At 42.9% G+C, this 20,526-nt stretch overlaps 1 protein-coding gene across 8 annotated transcripts in view; it reads left to right on the forward strand.

The window, feature by feature from the left end:
• The window catches only part of bcl9l (bcl9 like), a 158,334-nt gene that overhangs the window by 35,076 nt on the left and 102,732 nt on the right, over positions 1 to 20,526 (forward strand). For 2 of the 8 annotated variants that reach the window (XM_072238142.1, XM_072238148.1), the window contains exon 2: positions 6,557 to 6,634. The exons of 5 other annotated variants lie outside the window; for them this stretch is intronic. The gene's annotated coding sequence lies outside the window, so the exon portion shown is untranslated. Of the gene's footprint in view, positions 1 to 2,937; positions 2,955 to 6,556; positions 6,635 to 20,526 lie in introns of those variants that run through there. One more of the 8 variants, XM_072238143.1, reaches the window with a different exon arrangement.

The raw sequence follows: 20,526 nt of genomic DNA on the forward strand, positions 1-20,526 counted from the left end.
GTAAAGCTTGCCTGTACTACCTCACCTTATGACATAAATGCACCAATACCATATGTTATGAGTGATGAAAGTAAATGCCTCATAGCCTTTGCATCATGTTCCCTTCTTGCTACAGAGAAAAATTATGCACAGATTAACAGAGAAGCCTTGCACCTGGTTTGGGGTGTAAAATGTTTCAACCAATACTTGTGTGGGAGAGAGTTTACCTTCATTACCAACCATCAACCACTGCTGTCCATTTTCCATCCGCAGAAGGTTGTTCCACTAATAGCAGTAGCACAAATGCAGGGCTGGGCTCTGTTTCTTGGAGAACACAATTACAAGATTGAATTCAAGGGGACAACTAATTATGGAAATGCTGATGGATTTTTCCGTTTACCCTTGGGAAAGGAAATACCTGAAAAATTACAAAAAAGGACACTCCTCTTGGTGTATCTAATGCCCTATTATGGCAGAGATGATCCAAAGGGAAACCAGAAAAGACCCCACACTGTCTCAGGCCTACATGACCACTCAAAATGTCTGGAATGTGCAGCGGAAAACCCAGTTCAACCATTTTTACCAGTGCTGGGATGAATTTACCTTTGACAGGGGTTGCCTTATATGGGGATTGAGAATTGTACCATCCAGACTGAGAGGTAGGTGTTGGAGGAGTGACATGCTGGTCATTTAGGAATGGTCAAAATGAAAGCATTGGTTTGAAGCTTTGTCGTGTGGCCTGGGATAGATCAGCAGATTGAGCAGTTTACCATACACTGTTTGCGATGCCAATGCATCTAAAGATGTCAAAATTAGCGCCTCTCCATCCCTGGGAATGGCCTGCATTGCCCTGGCAGACGATTCATGTGGATTTTGCCAGCAGAAATCTCCTGGTAGTAGTGGATGCAGCTACACAGTGGCCGGAAGTGTTCCCAATAGCCTCCACTACAGCCTCACATACTGTCGATGTGTTGAGAAGCCTCTTCTCAAGGCCTGGCGTTCCAGAACACTCAATCAGTGACAATGGACCACAGTTTGCTGTGAAACAGTTTCACTCATTCCTGACAATGAATGGAACACGACATATTACATCTGCACCATACCACCCAGCTACAAATGGCTTGGCGGAAAGATTTGTCCAGAGTCTAAAGAACACACTGCAAGCAATTTCAGCAGAACACACTACACTGAAGCTCACTAATTTCCTCTTTGCTCATCACAATGCAGCTCACTCCACAACCAACAACTCACCAGCTATGCTGTTCCTGGGTCGCCCCTTGTCCTCGCGCTTGGATCTCCTCAAACCCAGTCTCAGGAGGAGTATGCAGGACAAACAGCTGAGACAGATTGAGGGCTCCTCAATAAGGAGATTTTGCTCATGGATAAGCAGTCCTGGCGAGGGACTACAGAGTTGATCAAAAAGTGGGTACTTGGGAAGATTCAGGACAGAACTGGACCACTCTCCTACACAGTGGAGATTACATCTGATGTCATCTGGAGATGAAACGTCGATCAGTTGAGGAGAGCAGAGTCAATTGTTCCAGAAGAAAGGTGTCCAGAGATGTCAAACCAACTTCCTGCAGTCTCAGAGTCAACTCCTACAACCATCATGGAGGAGACCCCAGAACACCTCTGAGATTGTTTCACAACCACAGGTCTCACCTGCCAAGCAGAGTTAACCCCCCCCCCCCCGTTATCTACAAGAGTAAGAAATCCTCCACAGTGATTAAATCTTTAGGCCTGAGTGGGACAATTTAAAACTTGCTATGCTTTGGATGTCTATATAGTAGTTGTACTATATAGTATACTGTATATATTATGCATAAATATATATATGTGTGTATGTATGTATGTGTATATAATATATATGTGTGTGTGTTGAGATACATTCTATGTTAAGTTGGAGTTTTGACCTAAGCAGAGAGGAGTGTTGTGTATTTAATATTTCAGTAATATTTGAGTAATATTTTTTGAGCATTCTTTCTTTACATAATTCATTACGGGTTATATGTACAAAGTATGTGAATGGCAAATATCATTATGCCATCATGTCATATTTGCACGCCTCACTAAAGTAAAAAAATGAAATGTACATGTTTATTCTGGTCTCTCATGTTTTTTCTTTCGGTTCATTTATGGAGTTACAAAACATAAGACACGGTATCCTCTGCTGTCTCCCACTGAAGAAAAGTGTTTTTGAGCTTGCTTCCTTTGCCACACAAAGTGGGGGACTGTCTCTTTAAACAGCAGTGCCTGTAGATTCCTGATGGATTGCGAAATGTGAACTTACTCTTGCTGCTTGCTCTACTTGGCTCCATTGCAGCATTCCTTGGGGGAGGGGATAGGGAAGCATTCACCTTTAACCCCAAATAACATGCTAACTCTCCATGTTTGCACACTGACTAATCATCCTGCTCCCTGTCCTCTCTCCCACTTTGACTGAGAATGAAAATTACTTATTTCCTCTTGGCTCCCCTGATTAGTTTTTTTCTAGTGGGGAGGGGAGAGATGGATGGGAACATGAATGAGAGAGGGGAGAAAGCTTGTTAATGAACCAGAACTGGGCACTCTCTCTGGTTTCCTCATCACTCCCCATTAGGTTTAAAATGAGATTAAATTCAGCTTTTAAAATGTGATTGTCATTTATAAAACCTGCAATGAGTGCACCCTGGAGAGAGATTTTCTCCTGAACTAGTGCTGGCATTGAGGGACTTTTGTTCTGCAGAGAGACTTAAAAAAAATCTAGGATCATTCTCCTTAGAGCAGAGGTTAAGAAAGTTTTAACAGAGACGTTAAAAATCCTCAGGCATTTCCACAGAGTAAATAAGAAGAAGCTGTTCCTGCTGGCAATAGGGTCAGTTATCAGAGGACTAAGATTCAAGATGATCAGTAAGATAAACATTAGGGAGACACAGGAAAGTTTTTCTACATCGGGAAATCTGAACTGGAATGAACTGCCTGAAAAGAAGGTGGATGTAAGTTCAGTGAGCGTGTTAAAAACAGAATTGGATAAAAGTTGATGAGGTTGGGGGGGGGGAGATGGAGAACGAATTTGCAAGACTGAAAGTAGAGTGGGCGGGAGGGTTTGACATCGGGGTTGCAGTGAGTTTAAGCACACAGTACTTCCTAAAGTTGTCACAAATGTGACTTTGTAAGGTCATACTTGGTTACCTTACTGAATTAGTACCCAGGATAACTAAGCTAATACTCAGATTGAAGTTCAAATGCTACAACATATATAAGGGAATTTTACCTTGGGAAGGTCTGATAGGAGAAATATACCTGCTGGTTGCTGTGACTGAGTGATATACCTGTTGGTGCGTGTTCCAGCAGGGTCCCTAGTGAGGGTGCCTTGCATTTTTGGAGTAGACTTGTATAACGTCATTTGTCTCTGTCCTCACATCAGCCCATTGGCTGACTCCCTTCTCCACAACTGTAACCTTTGCATTCATTATCTCAATACTTTCCCGGCTAGTTATCTACCTTACACAAATTGTATCTTCAGATTATCTCGAACTGTTTGATCCCCATGACCATTTTCCCTGTTGCTTGATAACCTGTTGGCTTTTGCTACTTGCTACTCGCTGGGGTACATTTTACTAAGGATACGTATTGTACAGGAACAGCTTTGCATGAAGTGTACATTCTGTGGGTCCTGAATTAACTGGATTACATCTTCCACGGTTGTTGAATCTATGAGTATTGACAGCACATTTGACCAGGAAATGGATCACAACTTGAGTCCGATACTACCTCAAAGAGTTGACAGTGTGGACAACCTGATCCAGCAGGCTGTTTGGTGATTGGGAACAGGAAACTTGTTCCTTTATTCCACCCCCCCCCCCCCTAAATAAACTGAGGCTGGTCATTGGTCCTGAGGTTTAGCACCAGTCTGTGATCTCTTTACTTGCTGCAATTCAATGAGATTAGGAGTTGGCAGAATTGCTTCTAGAAACCTGACCATTCACATTCAATCAAAATCTAGCCAAGGCCCCTTCTTCCCATCAGTGAGAGAGAGAGAGAGAGAGCCTTTAATCCCATACATATCCTATTAAACCCTCAGCATCGTTCATTCGTGCTCTCTGGGACTCAGACGGTATCAGCCCCAGATGTCTGTTTTGGCACAAACAGAGCAGAGTTTCAACTTGATTTTACTGCGTGATTCGCACCCTTAGGGATTAGATCTGTTTGAATGCAGAAGGTTAGGAGTTGGTTATCTACCCACTCTGGATAGTTAGGGACAGAAGTTTGTCAGCCGACTACCCAGCCTTTCAGGTTGTGACTCAAGTGACAACCTTCACTGAGAATTTTACTTCACAGCTGAAACAGGAAGTGGATAATAATGTCCCAAACAGGAAATGGTTGGAGGTTGTTATTTGTTCAAGTGTTGACGCTTGATGGTGAATGAGAAGAGCCGGGGGACTGGGTATGACGGCAGGTTTGACGCGCTCCTTGTACATCTGAGACCAGATGTCTAATTGAGCTTGGGCTTGTTGCTGAGATTTCTTTCTGGTGTAAAGGTCTAAGCCTGTCAGCTGTGTGTAGGCAGGGAACACAGTGCGCACAACACTTAATATGTCATTAAAATTAGGTCATAGAAAGAAGACTTTCTGTTATACGGAGCCTTTCATGAGCTTGGGACATCACAAGGCATGCTGCAACCAATGAAGTACTTTCTGAATTGTAGTCGCAGCTGCAGTATAGGAAGTAAGGCAGCACCTTTGTACACACTAAGCTCCTACAAACATCAGTCAGAAAACATTCAGATTTTTAACATTGTTTTGTTTAATAATGGATACATACCAGAACATCAGGGATTTTTAAAAACTAATTCAATGGGATCGTTTACATCCACAGAAGAGAGCAGACTGGTCTTGTCTTTAGAACAGTGTTCACTCAGTATAGCATGCATTTGAAAGTTTTGATTTTTAAAGTGTTCAGATTGAAACTTTAACTCTCAATTTATAGGCAGCTAACGGCTTCTGTTGAAGGGGTCTTTAGGAGACATTTTTTCTTTCTCCTCATGCTTTCTCACAGGGATATAGACATCACTGGCGAGGCAAGCCAGTGTGGCCTGTCGCCATTTGTGTCTGATGCAATCCATGTGGTGGTAGAACCTCCTTGTTACTGTTGGGAGGGAGTTCCAGGATTTTGACTGCACTCGTGTGACCAGAAGAGGAATTTGCTAATGATATTATTCTTGTGAGTTTGCAGCCTTTATCCTTTTAGCTAGTTTGGCCTTGGGCTATAGGTTTTAAGGGGCTCGTGTACATTTATAGTGCCAACTACAATATCAAGATGAATGGGGAGTACCTCCTGTACCTAATATAGTGGCCACTAGGTGTATGTTTGTTGTCTTCTGCTGCTATAGCCCATCCACTTCGAAGTTCACCAAGTTGTGCATTCAGAGATATTTTTACGCCACCGTTGTAACACGCAGTTCTTTGAGTTCCTGTCTCCTTCCTGTCACCTTGAACTAGTCTGGCCATTCTTCTCTGACCTTTCTCATTAACAAAGCGCTTCTGCCCGCAAAACTGACGCTCACTGTATGTTTTTTTTGTTTATCGCATCGTTCTCTATAAACTCCAGACTGATGTGCGTGTAAATCCCAGGAGATCAGCAGTTACTCAAGCCACCCTGTCTGACACCAACAATCATTCTACGGTCAAAGTCACTTAGATCACATTTCTTCCCCATTCTGATGTTTGTTTTGAACAACAACTGAACTTCTTGACCATGTTTCACAAACACAAGAAATGCTGGAAATCCAAAGTAACACACGCAAAATGCTGGAGGAACTCAGCAGGTCAGGCAGCATCTATGGAAAAGAGTAACCAGTTGACATTTTTGGGCCGAGACCCTTCATCAGGACTAATGAAGGGTCCCAGCTCAAAACATTGACTGTTTACTCTTTTCCATAGATGCTGCCTGGCCTGCTGAGTTCCTCCTGCATTTTGCACATGTTGCTCTTGACCATGTCTACATTGAGCTGCTGCCACACGAGCAGATGTACAAGTGTACCTAAAGGCCAATTTATACTTGTGCGTACGGGCTACGCCGTAGGCCTGATTTATACTTTTGCATAGCCCTACACTGTAGCAAGTATGCGTAGTTGTGCCTGCGTTGTTCTGCAATTCACCGCCAAAACGCTAGTTGGTGGTGGGGTTTCTATGCCACTGTGTTGAGTTTCTTCGCGAGAGACATGGACAAGGAAATGCACTTCAAATATTTTCGGATGTTGGCAGGTAGATTTGACGATTTGGTTCATCGTCTCCAACCATTTATTTCGCGTCAGTGTACAGACATGGTGGAGAAAAGCAACCGGAAATGCGTAGGGGGAAATGCGATGCTACCAAGCGGACCAATCACAGTTGTTGCGGTCTGCGTCGCCGTGATGCGTGAGTTACATTTTTGGGGAGGTGCACATCACCCTATGGTGTAGGCTACGCAGTACTTACGGCGTACATTTGACGCACAAGTATAAATCAGCCTTAATAAAGTGACCAATGAGTGTATATTCAGTTGAAATATTTGGGGTTTTGGGTGAATTAAAACGTCCCAACTGTTGTATTTGCAGTTTCATAGAAAAGTGGAGAACATTGCATCACACCTGTGACTTGTACTTTGTACACTGAGAAGACTTTAAGGAGTTGAGGTGAGTCATTCACTAGTACCAATTCTCTTATCTGCTCATGCAGCCAGTTTTTATGCGGCAAGTTCATGAAAACTTTTGACAAATAGTGATCGTTCAGTGTGTTGACAGTGGAGCATTCAGCAGTGCAATGCCTTTGAATATCAAGGAGGACGGGAGTGGTTCAGAAGCAATTTTGTGTTCAAATGTTAATCACCTGGCAATTCGGATTTGTAAATCTATTTGCCACTCAGACAAAAACAGGTCTTGCAGAATGCAAACATAGACCCATTCATAGAGAGAAGCATTTTGTCAGTAGAAATTGATGTTATGCAATCACTAGTCCAATTTCCTCCGCCCCCCACCACCTCCCGCACCCTCTAAGTTTTGACCTGAGGATGAATAGATTATTGATGAGGCAGTGACACCTCAGAACAATGTCACAAGATGCAGTGATGTCCTAATACTGAGGTAATTGGCCTGTAGTAAACACTATGTCCTCTTTTCTAAAATCTGATACTAGCTAGTGGAAACTTTTTATTCCTTTTGATTTCTGTTCTTCAGTTTTATTAAGGTTCTTTACTGCTACATGAGGTCACATGCTATTTGGAAATCAAGGGAATAACTCTCTACTTGCCTTTTGGAATTTGAAGTTCAAAGTAAATTTATTATCAAAGTATGTATATATCATCACCCTGAGATTCATTTTTCTTGCAGGCATTCACAGTTAGAACAGAGAAACGCCCTTAGAACCGAGAACAGAGAATCAATGAAAAACTACGCAAAAAGACTGACAAGCAACCAAGGGTCAAATACAAAATAAACAATTACATAAATAAATACCGAGAATATGAGTTGTCAAGTCTTTGAAAGTGAGTCCATAGTTTGTGTTGAGTGATCAGTTCAGTGTTGAGTTGAGTGGTTATCCACGCTGGTTCAGGAGCCTGATGGTTGAAGGGCTGTGAATCTACAGAATTTTTTTTCAAAATTTCAGGTGACGTGCTGAATCTGCACAAACATCGAAGAAAGTAGAGGTGCTTGACGGTCTGCTTTCTCAATGGTTTCTAGTTTATTTCTTTGTTTTGCGGCTGCCTGTAAGCAGACAAATCTCAAGATTGTATATAGTATACATGCTTTGATAAGAAATGTACCTTGAAGCTTGAAGTGTAAGGAGAACAAAATAATTGTTACTCCAGATCCAATACAGTGCAAAAAAACACTTAAAAAATTAAGAACATAATAGTAATATATTAAAAATACTGTACAAATACATAGTTTCTATACATTGATTGTATGTAAAGTAGTGGTGAAGGTGTTGATCAGCGTTACTGCTTGGAGGAAGTAACTATTTTTTGAGTCTGGCGGTCCTGGTGTGGATGCTACGTAGCCTCCTCCCTGATGGGAGTGGGACAAACAGTCCATGAGCAGTGTGGGTGGGAGCCTTCATGATGTTTCCGACCCTTTTCCGGCACCTTTCCGTATATACGTCCTTGATGACGGGTAGACTGGTGTCAGTGATGTGTTGGGAAGAATATTCCTGTCCACCGCAGTGCAGCCATGAAAATAACTATATCAGACTGTTGCCTTGACTATTCCCATGAGTCAACTAGTCTGGAGAATTTTGTGGAGTTGTGCAGGATTTTCCTTGTTATATATGGTGCCTAGGTTAATGCTAAGTAACCTTTTTGGGTTTCTTCTGTTTTGGAGCAGTTTGGTACTTGCTAGGGCATTTTAGAGGACAAGAAAGTCAATTACGCTGTTATGGCATGAACCAGAATGGGTAAGAATTGCAGATTTCCTTACCTCAAGGACTTTAGTGAAGTAGATGTTATTAGATACTGTACCTTCCTGGTTACTTTTACTGGACAGTTGTGACTTTGATCTACCGATTACAGAGACGAAGCCTGAGAGGTGTCTGAGAATGAGGGAGTTAGAAAGTTGTGCATGGCCAAGGGGTAAAATAGTGGACTCTGGGAGTGGCGTCTCACTGATAGCTTCTCCTCTCTAGCCTCTTTACTCAGCAAACAGCAGATGAACTTGAACATGTTTGCTAAAAGACTATGTAATTGTACTGTCACCAAGGCAACCGCCACTTCCTCGGTCCCTTTCATTTCTTAGCAGAAAGGGAGTAGCAACTGGGTGTGTCTATCAGTCAGTGCGGCCTCACTGTGCTGCTCTTGCTGTTTTAAGCCTGATAGTCTGTGAAGCATCCCCGTTGATAGAAGTAGACCATTTGATCCATTTGGTTCACTTTATACTTCTGTTATTATTTCATTAAAGGCTGACAACATAACTTTCCATTTCATTCTTCTTCATTCAATTACCTAGCTTCTCCTTAAATGCACCAAAGCTGTTCTCCTCAAAGTGGTAATATTTTGCCACTCTCTAATTTCTTCTGGATTCTCTCCTGGATTTGTTGGAATGTGTCATGTATTTAAATCTGGTCCCCCCAACACAGTTGGGAGCAACTACTCTATAGAACCGTTTTGGAACTTTTGTCAGATCATCTTTTCACAGTTCAAAATAAATTTATTGTCAAAGTATGCATATGTTACTGTACACTTATTGGCCACTTTATTAGGTACACCTGTACACATGCTCGTTAATGCAAATATCTAATCAGCCAATCATGTGGCAGCAACTCAATGCATAAAAGCATGCAGACATGGTCAAAAGGTTCAATTGGTCAGACCACACATCAGAATGGGGAAGAACTGTGAACTAAGCGACTTTGACTGTGGGATGATTGTTGGTGCCAGACAGGGTGGTTTGAGTATCTCAGAAAATGCTGATCTTCTGGAATTTTCACACATAATAAGGTTTAGAGTTTACAGAGGATGGTGCGATAAACAAAAATACATCCAGTGAGTGGCAGTTTTGTGGGCAAAAACACCTTGTTAATAAGAGACACGAGATTCTGCAGCTGCTGGAAATCCAAGGCAACACACACAAAAAATGCTGAGTAGCTCAGCAGGTCCGGTAGCATCTATGGAAATGAATAAACAATTAATGTTTCTGGCCGAGACCCTTCACAAACAAAATGCCTTGTTGATGACACAGATCAGAGGAGAATGGCCAGATTGGTTCAAGCTGACAGGAAGGCGACAGTAACTCAAATAACCACACATTTCAACACTGGTGTTCAGGAGAGCATCTCTAAATGCACAACACGTCGAACCTCGAAGTGAATAGGTTACAGCAGCAGAAGACAACAAACATAATAAAGAGGTACCTCCTGTACCTGATAAAGTGGCCACTGAGTGTATACATAAACACAAACTGAGAAACAACCAATATTGAAAAGAAGATAAATTGTGCAAATAAAGAAAAAAGAAAAGACCTTCAACTTCTTGAGCCTGGCCACATTTCTAGTGTTACCGTATGATGTTTTTTCACTGTAATCCAGAGGAGGAGAAAGGGGTTTGAGGTTATTAAGAAAGCTGAACTGCATTTGCCTCCAAACCTCACCAGAGTTGTGGGTGGAAGCAAATAAACAGAAGTTCCTTTGGAGAAAACGTGGCCTCTCACACTATGTAAAATGTCTCTGCTTGAATCTTTCACCCACTCCATGACTCCAAACTTCAAACCTTTTAACATTTAGGCTAGGCGAACTCTCAGTGTTTTGTGTTTATGCCACTAATTCATTGTTACTTTTATTGCAAATTGACCCAAGTTCCAACCTTCAGTGTATTTGTACTTGCTGGTGGGATCATGAAACTTGCTTGAATTCAGACTTATTGCTAAACTGAAAGTGCCAATGATTTAATAATCTGAATTAAACTTTATGAGTAATACAACTAAGTAGGGACTTTGTACTATGAAAATTTAGTTATCAGGTAATTTGAATAAAGCCTCTGAATAAAGTACCGCAGTGAAGGATCAGGGGTCAGACTCTGCAAATATTGTACCTTACAGTTTGATAGTTCTCACATATACTGCACTGAGCTGCACACGTTGTGGTGCATGGTGCACAGTGACTTGCAACGTGGTGTTAGTATGTGGAGGACTGCAATCTCCATTCATTTACAATCGGTGTCTCTGTGTGCCTTAGTATGTGGAGAGGTGGATCCATGCTGTAATCTCACTCTACAGAAGCAATATTTCCAGCAACTTTCAAGTTTCATTTCAGACTTGCAGTGTTTCTCATTCAATACACCTTCTGCATCTCCGTGTCCATCATAAAGCTGGGCGCCGCAGTTAACGTAATGCTGTTACAGCTCAAGGCGTTCTGGAGTTCAGAGTTCAATTCCAGCGCCGTCTGTATCCTCCCCGTGGAATGCGTGGGTTTTCCCTGGGTGCTCCAGTTTCCTCCCACCGACCCAAAGACATCCCGGGTGGGTTAATTGGTCATTGTAAATTGTCCCGTGCTTGGATTAGGGTTAATTGGGGTTGCCGGGCTGGCGCGGCTCAAAGAGCCTACTCTGTGCTGTATCGCAAAATAAATAAATAAACCCTGCGGTATAATTGTACAACTGTCATGGGGCTCAGGAGCTATTGAAAGTTGGATGTGTTAAGATACCACAGAAACCCCTCTGGTCATCCAGAGCCCAACATTTTTCCATTGATATTAACTTGTCTCTTTATTAGCATGTGAGTCTCTTGGTCAGTCCGAAGTTCCAGGGTAAAGTGATGCTTTAGAATCTTTGAGTTAATGAACCAAAGATTCAACTGGGGGAGAGGGAGACAGCGTGGGTTTTATAGGACGGCCTCAAGTAGCGTTAGACAGTCTGCAGCATAGCCAGGAGCTGGTGATGAATGTGCTTCAGCCCAGGCAATGAGGGAAGCAGGAAGGCTGATTGCACCACGGCTATTTTGGGAGTCTGTGCTAGCTGTGGAATGTGCTGCTGATGTCATTTACTACAGCAAGAATGGAACAGATGGTGTGAGGTGAAGAGCAGACACGGCTGGGACCAACTGGGTAGTCTTACGTTGCATTTAACTCCTTGCAGCTCAGATTGCATCCGATCCTCTTTGTGTGATCTGTTTACCATTTACTGCCTAATTAATTCACAACCAACAGGAATAATTTGCTGTCAAACTAAGTGTAACGCTGAGAATGTAAGTAGATAACTGACTCGTCTAGGTCAAAGAGGTGCATTTTAGGAGAAGGTGATGAGGATTATCGAGGAAATCCCAGAGCCTTGAATTTAGCAGTTTAAGGTGCGGCCACAGGTGGAACAGAAGAAACTGGAGCAACACAACACACACAATTTTGGAGGAACTCAGCAGGTCAGGCAGTATCTATGGAGAGGAATAAGAAACTGGGGATGTGGAGGAAGCCAGAAATAGAACTTGTAGGTTTGGAGCTGATGATCAAGATTAGGAAGAATGAGGTCATGGAAAGGGTTGATAAAATGGATCAGAATTTCAACAGTTAACTTGCTTAAGCTGGAAGCAGTGCATGCATGAGTAAGAAACTGTTAGCACCTTGACCACCTCCGAAAATCCCATGTGCTCACATATTCATCCTTGAGATCTAAACATCTAATTCAGGCTGTTACTCACTGAACATTAAGGAGTACGACAAGGCCAGAGATGCTGTGCTTTAAATGAGATACTAACTGAATGAACTGCCTTCCATCTTATGTAGATATAAAATATACCATGGCACTATTTGAAAGAATAGCAAGGATGTTCTTCCTGCTGTCCTCCTGAATATTTATCTATTCAACATTTCTAATACTGCTGAATATCGGAAATGGCAGTACTTTGGGCTCAAAGCTGCCTGCATTCCACGTAGGCTTTGTAGGCTCTCAGGTGACTGAAGAGGCCCATAGGGGCTGTGGTGGACTCGACCACAAATGGAGCAAGAGGTACCTGACCGATTGGGGGGGGGTGGGGTGGACAGTGAGTAATGCACCTCTTCTGCCATTCAGTCGGGGCATCTGTGAGCTCCCAGTGCATGGACGAGGTAGTCAAAACCAGGCCAATTGCTCTTATTCCACTTCGGGCTGCTGTTTTCCAGAGTTCCCCAGGAGGCAGTGAGATGCTGCATTTCTTTAAGAGTGCGTCCACCAAACTTTTCCTCTGTCCAGCTGGTAATCTCTTCCCATTCGCCAGGATGTTTCCTGGAATGGAGTGGTTCAGTTCTGAGAGAATGGAAGTGCTCGGTTTGTTCTCCCTGAGGGGACATAATTACTGACGAAGTGCTTTCAGAGGCTGGTCCTGGCACGCAGCAGCTCTAGCTTTCCAGACAACCTCGACCCATTGTAATTTGCCTATCGCTGAAACGGGTCTACAACAGACACCATCTCCCTATCCCTGCTCTGATCTCTAGAGTTTCAAGACAGTAGCACACACCCAGTCAGACTATTGTTTATCGACTTCAGTTCTGCCTTCGATACTTTTATTCTAAACAAACTCAGAACCAAACTCCCGAACCCATGAGTCAATGCCTCACTCTGCAACTGGATCCTTGACTTTCTGACCAACAGACTGCAATAAGTATAGACAGCAACACCACTGCCACAATTATTCTACACACTGGCATTCCACAAGATTGTCTTCTCAGCGCCCAACTCTATTCAATTGCTTCTCATGACTGTTGCCAGATTCTGCTCCAACTCCATCTACAGATTTGCAGACAATACACTGTAGTGGGCTACGCTTCAAATAATGATGAGTCAGAGTAAAGGAAGGAGATAGAGAGCTTAGTGATATAGTGTCATGACAACAACCTTTCCCTCAATGTCAACAAAACAAAAGAGCTGGTCATAGACTTCAGAAAGGCGAGTGGAGCACATGCTTCTGTCTACATTCAGGGTGTTGAGGTTGAGAGCTTCAAGATCCTAGATGTGAACATCACTGATAGCCTGCCCTGGTCCAACCACACTGATGTTATGGCCAAAAAAGCTCACCAATGCCTCTATTTCCTTGGGAGGCTGAAGAAATTCAGCATGTCCCCATTGACTCTTACCAATTTTTAAATCAATGTACCATTCAGGGCGTTCGGTCTGGACGCACAACAGCTTGATGTAGCCGCAAGAAATTGTAGAGAGTGGTGGAAACTGCTCAGTGCATCACAGGAACCAGCCTCCTATATGGAGTCTGTCTGTACTACTCACCGTCTCAGTAAAGACCTCAACTACCCTGGAAATTTTTTTCTTCTCTGCTCTCCCATCGGGCAAAAGATACAAAAGCCCAACCGCACATACCACCAGGTGTAAGGACAGCTTCTATCCCACTATTATCAGACTCTTAAATGGACCTCTTGGTCTCACAATCTGCCTTGTTATGATCTTGCACTTCCTCGTTTAACTGCACTGTATTCTTTTGTTGGTGGCTTTTACACTTTATTCTGTACTGTTACTGTTTTTCTTATTCTAGTTCAATGCGCTGTGTAATGATTTAATCTGTATAAACAGTATGCTAGACATGTTTTTCACTGTATTTTTGGACATGTGACAATAATAAACTAATGCCATTACTGACTCAGGTATCTAAATTTGTGTGGGGTATAGATAAGGTAGCTAGTCGATGGTGTAGTGGCATCTACACCAGCCTTCGAGGTGAGTAGTCCTGAGTTCAAATCTGACTGCCTCCTTGTGTGCTTTCCATCCGCATTGAGTTGAGCATTGAGCTAGTAACTTGGCCTCATATTTAAAAAAAATAGGCAAACGCTATAGAAACGGCAAGGCTGCTGCCCGATGTGGCACAAGGCGTGGAGAGGGACAATAATAAATACAGTACTGCAGGGAACCTTTTTCGGAGATCAGGGGTAGAAAAACTTAGAAAGCATAGATTTAGAGTAAGGGGGAAGAGATCTGAAGGACTATACGGTGGATTACCTTCACCCAGGTAGTAAGTACCTGGAATGCATTGCCAGAGAGAGTGGTTGAAGTTGGGTTGCTGACAGCATTTAAGAAGTGTCAAGATGAACACTCAAGTGGCATGGCTGACAATGGACCATGTGCTCGGAGATGAGATTAATACAGAAGGGTGCCCACTGGTCAGTGTGGAATCTTTGTGATAAATATCCCGGTTCCATGCTTGACGATTCCATGACTCTATGATTCCAGGAGTGCAAATGACTTGGTCTGTGCATTGGAGCTGACTGAGTGAAATCTGGGCCTCAGCTCTGGGCATGTTAGCCTAAGAGTGGATTTTTAGGAGACAGTAGTATCTATTGAGTGTCTTGGAGGTGCCTGCTATAGGTGACCAGAAACATATAAGAGTGAAGATTTATTGCTATCAGTAGATCATTAGTTTTGTACTAGGTCTGGGGTCTTACTCTTCAAACTTCCCTTTTCCTAGTTGGTCAGTTTCGTGCTTTCTAGATTGCAGTGGTAACTGCATTTCAAAGTCATCTGCTTGCCTGTAAATCATTTTGGGGCACCCTAAATTCTGAAAGGCACAGTCTGCTTGTGTTTCTTTGTGTGAAGAGGAATTCCTGATCATGCATGCTAAATTAGCATTCATAAGTTTGAACCTTGTATGACTGCTGTGGTTTGGTTTACTGTCTCCGCCTGTCAGGCTTTGGTTTCTTTTTCCAACTTCCACCGGTAACATTAAGTTGGCTTAATACACTTAAGCTAGGGGTCAGACTTTTTAAATTTGTGTGAGCAGTACTTTAAGTCCAGCACCCAGCTGCCAAGGTTAACCTTAAAAGTAGTGTTACAAATTTGTCTCTCATAGAATCTCTACTCAGACACCACCTCTTGTAAAGGCAGGATTTTCAGGCACCCTGGTGATGCTGTTGGGTTGCTCCATAACTCCATAGTTATTGGAATTTACAATAGAAAATTCCTCTTTGTATCCATTTTAACATTTACTGAAGTCTTAAATTGTTTCATAGAATTGTTCTGAAACATTGGGTGACAATCGAGTAATGTCCTTGCTGTGGATAGTGTAGAACCACTTGAGACTTGTTAGGTCAGTACTGATCCATATAAGTGGAGGGTATTCCATCAAACTCCTGATGGGCCTTGTAGATGACAACAAGCTTTGGGGAATCAGGAGCTGAGTTACAAAATTCCCACAATCAATTTGCTCTATTATTCATCTAATTCCTTGTCGTTCTATTCCTGGTTAGTCATAGCCATAGTCATACTTTATTGATCCTGAGGGAAATTGGTTTTCATTACAGTTGCACCATAAATAATTAAATAGTATAAAACTATAAATAATTAAATAGTAATATGTAAATTATGCCAGGAAATAAGTCCAGGACCAGCCTATTGGCTCAGGGTGTCTGACCCTCCAAGGGAGGAGTTGTAAGGTTTGATGGCCACAGGCAGGAATGACTTCCTATGATGCTCTGTGCTGCATCTCGGTGGAATGAGCAGTGGCCCCTTGATGTTGTTAGGAGATGGACTGTTTTTATGAATGTCATGGGAAGGTGGTTATACTCTTTTGGATATGGTCACAGCTTGTCAGGAATAACATGGCCTCCTGGTATTTCCATGTCTGAATATTGTGCACAGATGGTTAGATTATGACTTATTAATGGAATTGAAAGTTGCTCAACCATCAGTACTGGCACTGATGAATCTCAGCAACTTCTGGCTGCTGGCTAATGAAAGAAGGAAAACACTAAATACTAAGCACTAGATCCTTTTTTTAACTAAATACTTTCTGGCAAATGATCATTGCAAGTAATAGTCTGTAACTTCCCTTTGGACTTGGAGGCAATTCGATGTTGCAAAACCGAGGCCTGTCACCGAGAACGAGGAAGACCTGAGGTTTGATCGATTTTAAGTGCCGTGCCGAATCGGAAAATTCAGGTACAGGCTGAGTCAAGGCAGTGGGGTCCAGGCACCAGAGTGTATTGAGGTGATTGAACCCGATGTTTGGACGACAATTAAGGCGCCAGGTCAGATTGAAAATGTCAGGGTGTCAGGGCCCAAGGTGAGGGCGGGCTGGTTTGGCGGGCTGGTCAGCTTGCTGCTCTGCGACATTTTCTTGTCTCGGCACTGAACTATGGGTCTCGGACTCTCTTCAGCTCGGAACACTATTTGCTTGCGGTTATTGTTTGCATGATTTGTTGCTTTTTCTCTCTGCACATTGGGTATTTGACGTTCTTTTGAGTTTCTTTGTTTCATGGCTGCCTGTTAGGAGGCAAATCTCAAGGTTGTATATTTTATATGTACTTTGAACTTCTGAAATAAAGTTTGTTGGGCTGGCAACACTTCCCTTGAGAACTCGTGCAGTGATTTTTATGGGTGGCATAATAGGCTTCAGAACAATCACAGCCATGTTTCAGTGCGCCAGATATGATTTCAGCTAGGGGACAAGTATTCCTATTCGTCTCGGTTTTACCCAGTTTCCTCTCTCAGAGGATGGTGAATCTGTGGAATTCATTGCTACAGGCGGCTTTGGAGGCCAAGTCATTGGGTATGTTTAAAGCGGAGGTTGAGAGGTTCTTGGGTAGTCAGGGCGACAGGGTTACTGGGAGAAGACAGAAGGATGGAGTTGAGAGAGATAATATATCAGCAATAATGGAATGGCGCAACACACACAAAATGCTGGAGGAACTCAGCAGGCCAGACAGCATCTGTGGAAAAGTGGAACAGTCAGCTTCCCAACTCTTTACTTCATCCCTGCCCCCTCTCCTAGTTTCACCTATCACCTACTACCTTGTATTTCTTCCTCTCCTCTCCCACCCCTCACCTTCTTACTCTAACTTCTTATATTTTTTCTCCAGTCCTGATGAAAGATCTTGGCCCATAACATCGACTGTTCACTCTTTTCCGTAGATGCTGACTGGCTTGTTGAGTTTCTCCAGCATTTTTGTGTGTGTTGCTTGGATTTCCAGCATCTTCAGATTTTCTCTTGTTGATGATGGAATGGTGGCACAGACTCGATGGGCCAAACGGCCTAATTCTGCTTCTACGTGTTATGATCTTGGGGTCTTACCTGTGGAGGTAAAGGAGTAGTTCACAGGGAAACCCTACATTAGGACTGAGAGTGTAGAGGGAAGATGATCAGTAGGTGAAAATGAACGGAGAGATTGAGACAGGCTGGTGGGTGATAGGTGGAACCAGGTTCTTGGGAGATAATGGGCAGATGAGACCAGGTGGGAGAGGAAAGGAGAAGCAAGGGAGAAGAAGCCAATGTGTATAGGTAATGAGCAGTGGCCCTGGGAATAAGGGCAGGAGATGGGATGGAAAAGGTGAACAAACTGAGAGCCTGGGTGGAAGGGGGGAGTGGTAAAGGAAGATCTGAATATTGTAGGCCACCCAAGTGGAATATGGGGTGTTTTTCTTCTAGCTGGTACTTGGCTTCACTGTGGTAATGGAGAAGACCAAGGACAGGCAGGTGGTCATTGCTCTGCCAAACAGTCACCTGATCCATGCTTTGTCTCGCTGATGTAGAGGAGGCCATGTTGAAAGCTCCACCTGCAGTAAACTAGGTTGGAGGAAGTCAGTGAGTGGAAAAAAGTTAAAGTATCAATGAATCAAGACTTGTATTCTTTAGTGAAAAATATTGAATAGTAATACAATTGAACTGTTAAAGGAAGGGTAAGTGAGAACTAGTTCCACATCCATGAGGTACCATAGAAAACACAGCAGCTAGTTTCTGTACAGCTGGGACCCACAAACAGCAACAGATTATTTATATTTCGGGTGTTAGTTGGGAAGTTTGATGCATTTTTAGGACACCAAGGAGATGACATAAAAGCAAAAGTGAGGGCATATAATAGAGCAAAAATTAGTGGGAAATTAGAGGATTGGGAAACTTTTAAAAACCAACAGAAGACAACTGGGGGGGGGGGGAGCCATTAAGAGAAAAAAAGAAATATGAAGGTAAGCTAACCAATAACACAAAAGAGAATTGTTATTGCTCTCCACGCCTCATGGCGCATCGGCTGGCAATCTTGCCATTTCTGTAGCATTTTTGTCTGTTTTTTATGAGGCCAAGTTGCTAGCTCGACACTTAACCCAGCATGGATGGAAAGCATGTAAGGAGCCGGCCAGATTAAAGCACAGGACCGCTTGCCTTGAAGTCCGGTGCTGATGCACTACACCACGGGCTGGCAATAAAAGAGGATACCATAAGTTTTTTTCAGCTATTTCAAGTAAAAGAGAGGTTGTATACTTTGACAAGCTGTTACACACGAGGTTGTTTGACAAGGTAAAAGCCTATGGTACTACAGGAAAGATACTAGCATGGATAGAATATTGGCTGACTGGCAAGAGGAAAAGAGTGGGGATAAAGGGTGCCTTTTCTGATTGGCTGCCAGTGACTAGTGGTATTCCACAGGGGTTTATGTTGGGACCGATTCTTTTCATGTTATATGGCAATGATTTGGATGACTGAATTGATTGCTTTGTGGCCATGTTTGCAGATGATATGCAGTTAGGTGGAGGGGCAGGAAGTGTTGAGGAAGTGGGGAGTTTGCAGAAGGACTTGGACAGATTAGGAGGATAGGCAAAGAAGTGGCAGATGGAATACAGTGTTGGGAGCTGTATGGTCATGCACTTTGGTAGGAGGAATTAAGATGTAGACTATTTTCTAAATGGGGAGAAAGTTCAGAAATCAGAGGTGCAAAGTGACTTGGGAGTCCTTGTGCAGGATTCCCTAAGGGTTAATTTTCAGGTTGAGTCATTGATGCGAAAAGTAAATACAATGTCAATATTCATTTCAAGAGGACTAGAATACAAAAGCAAGGATGTAAGGCTGATGCATTATAAGACATTGGTCAGACCACACTTGGAATATTGTTAACGGTGTTGGTTTCCTTATTGAAGAAAAGATGGGCTGGCACTGGAGAGGATCCAGAGGAGGTTCACAAGTATCATTCTGGAAATGAAAGTGTTAACATATGAGGAGCTTTTGGTGGTTCTGGGCCTGTATTTGCTGGAGTCTAGAAAAATGAGGGAAGATCTCATTGAAACCTACCAGATATTGAAAGACCTAGATAGAGTGCATGTGGAGAGGATGTTTCCTATAATGGGGGAGTCTAGGACCAGAGGGCACAGCCTCAGAATAGAGGGACATCCATTTAGAACAGAAATGAGGAGGAATTTCTTTAGGCCAAAGGTGGGTGAATCTGTGGAATTCATTGGCACAGATGCTGTGGAGGCCGTCATTGGGTATATTTAAAGCAGAAGTTGATAGGTTCTTCATTAGAAAGGGTGTCAAAGGTTATGGGGAGAAGGCAGAAGAATGGGGTTGAGAGGGATAATAAATCAGCCAACGTGGAATGGCAGAGCAGACTCAATGGGCTGAATGGCCAATTTCTTTTCCTATGTCTGATGGTCTTTTAACCCGACTTGAAATGCACAATCAATGTTTTTCAAAAAGTGTGTGTGTGTATTGCGTGTTGCTCTGGATTTCCAGCATCTGCAGAATCTTTTGTGTTTGAATCTAAACTTATGATTTACAAATCATTATGATCAACATTACTTGAGAGTTTCAAATCTGCACTTGAGTCTTTGGTGTTTCAAATTAACAACCTGAGTCTGGGGAATGAAAGTGAGTCAATGGAAGATTAAATAGCGTAGGTGTCAGAATGGGAGACGTCGAGGCTGCTGATGAATTGCTTATGCCAGACATGGCTCTTTAGCTTCACACTCTCACACTGGAGTAGCTGGAAGCAGAGAATGCACTCAAATCACTCACTTCAGGTTACGCAAAATTAATGAGCTGGTGTTTGCAAACTAAGGGCCTCGGTAATAGCTGTTTAGCACCTCCTGCCTGTTACGGCATCGTTTGGATTGCCACTGCTCTCCCTCCAAGCAAATCTTTATCTAATTGGGCCCTGGTGTGATTCTCAAAGGGCAGAAACTCTTACAATGAAAGAAAGACTGAGAACAGACCAGGAGATATTTCTGTGAGATGCAACTCGCTGGACCCTGCCGTGTCTATTGCTCTGAAGTGCTGTGACTACCACCAAAGTCCTTCTGCGAGCAAATTTATTGCCACAGATGGCTGTGGGGAACAAGTCATTGGGTATATTTAAACTGGAGGTTGAT

This window comes from Mobula birostris, chromosome 20, assembly GCF_030028105.1.
Source record: "Mobula birostris isolate sMobBir1 chromosome 20, sMobBir1.hap1, whole genome shotgun sequence".
In the NCBI taxonomy this organism is placed as follows: Eukaryota; Metazoa; Chordata; class Chondrichthyes; order Myliobatiformes; family Myliobatidae; genus Mobula; species Mobula birostris.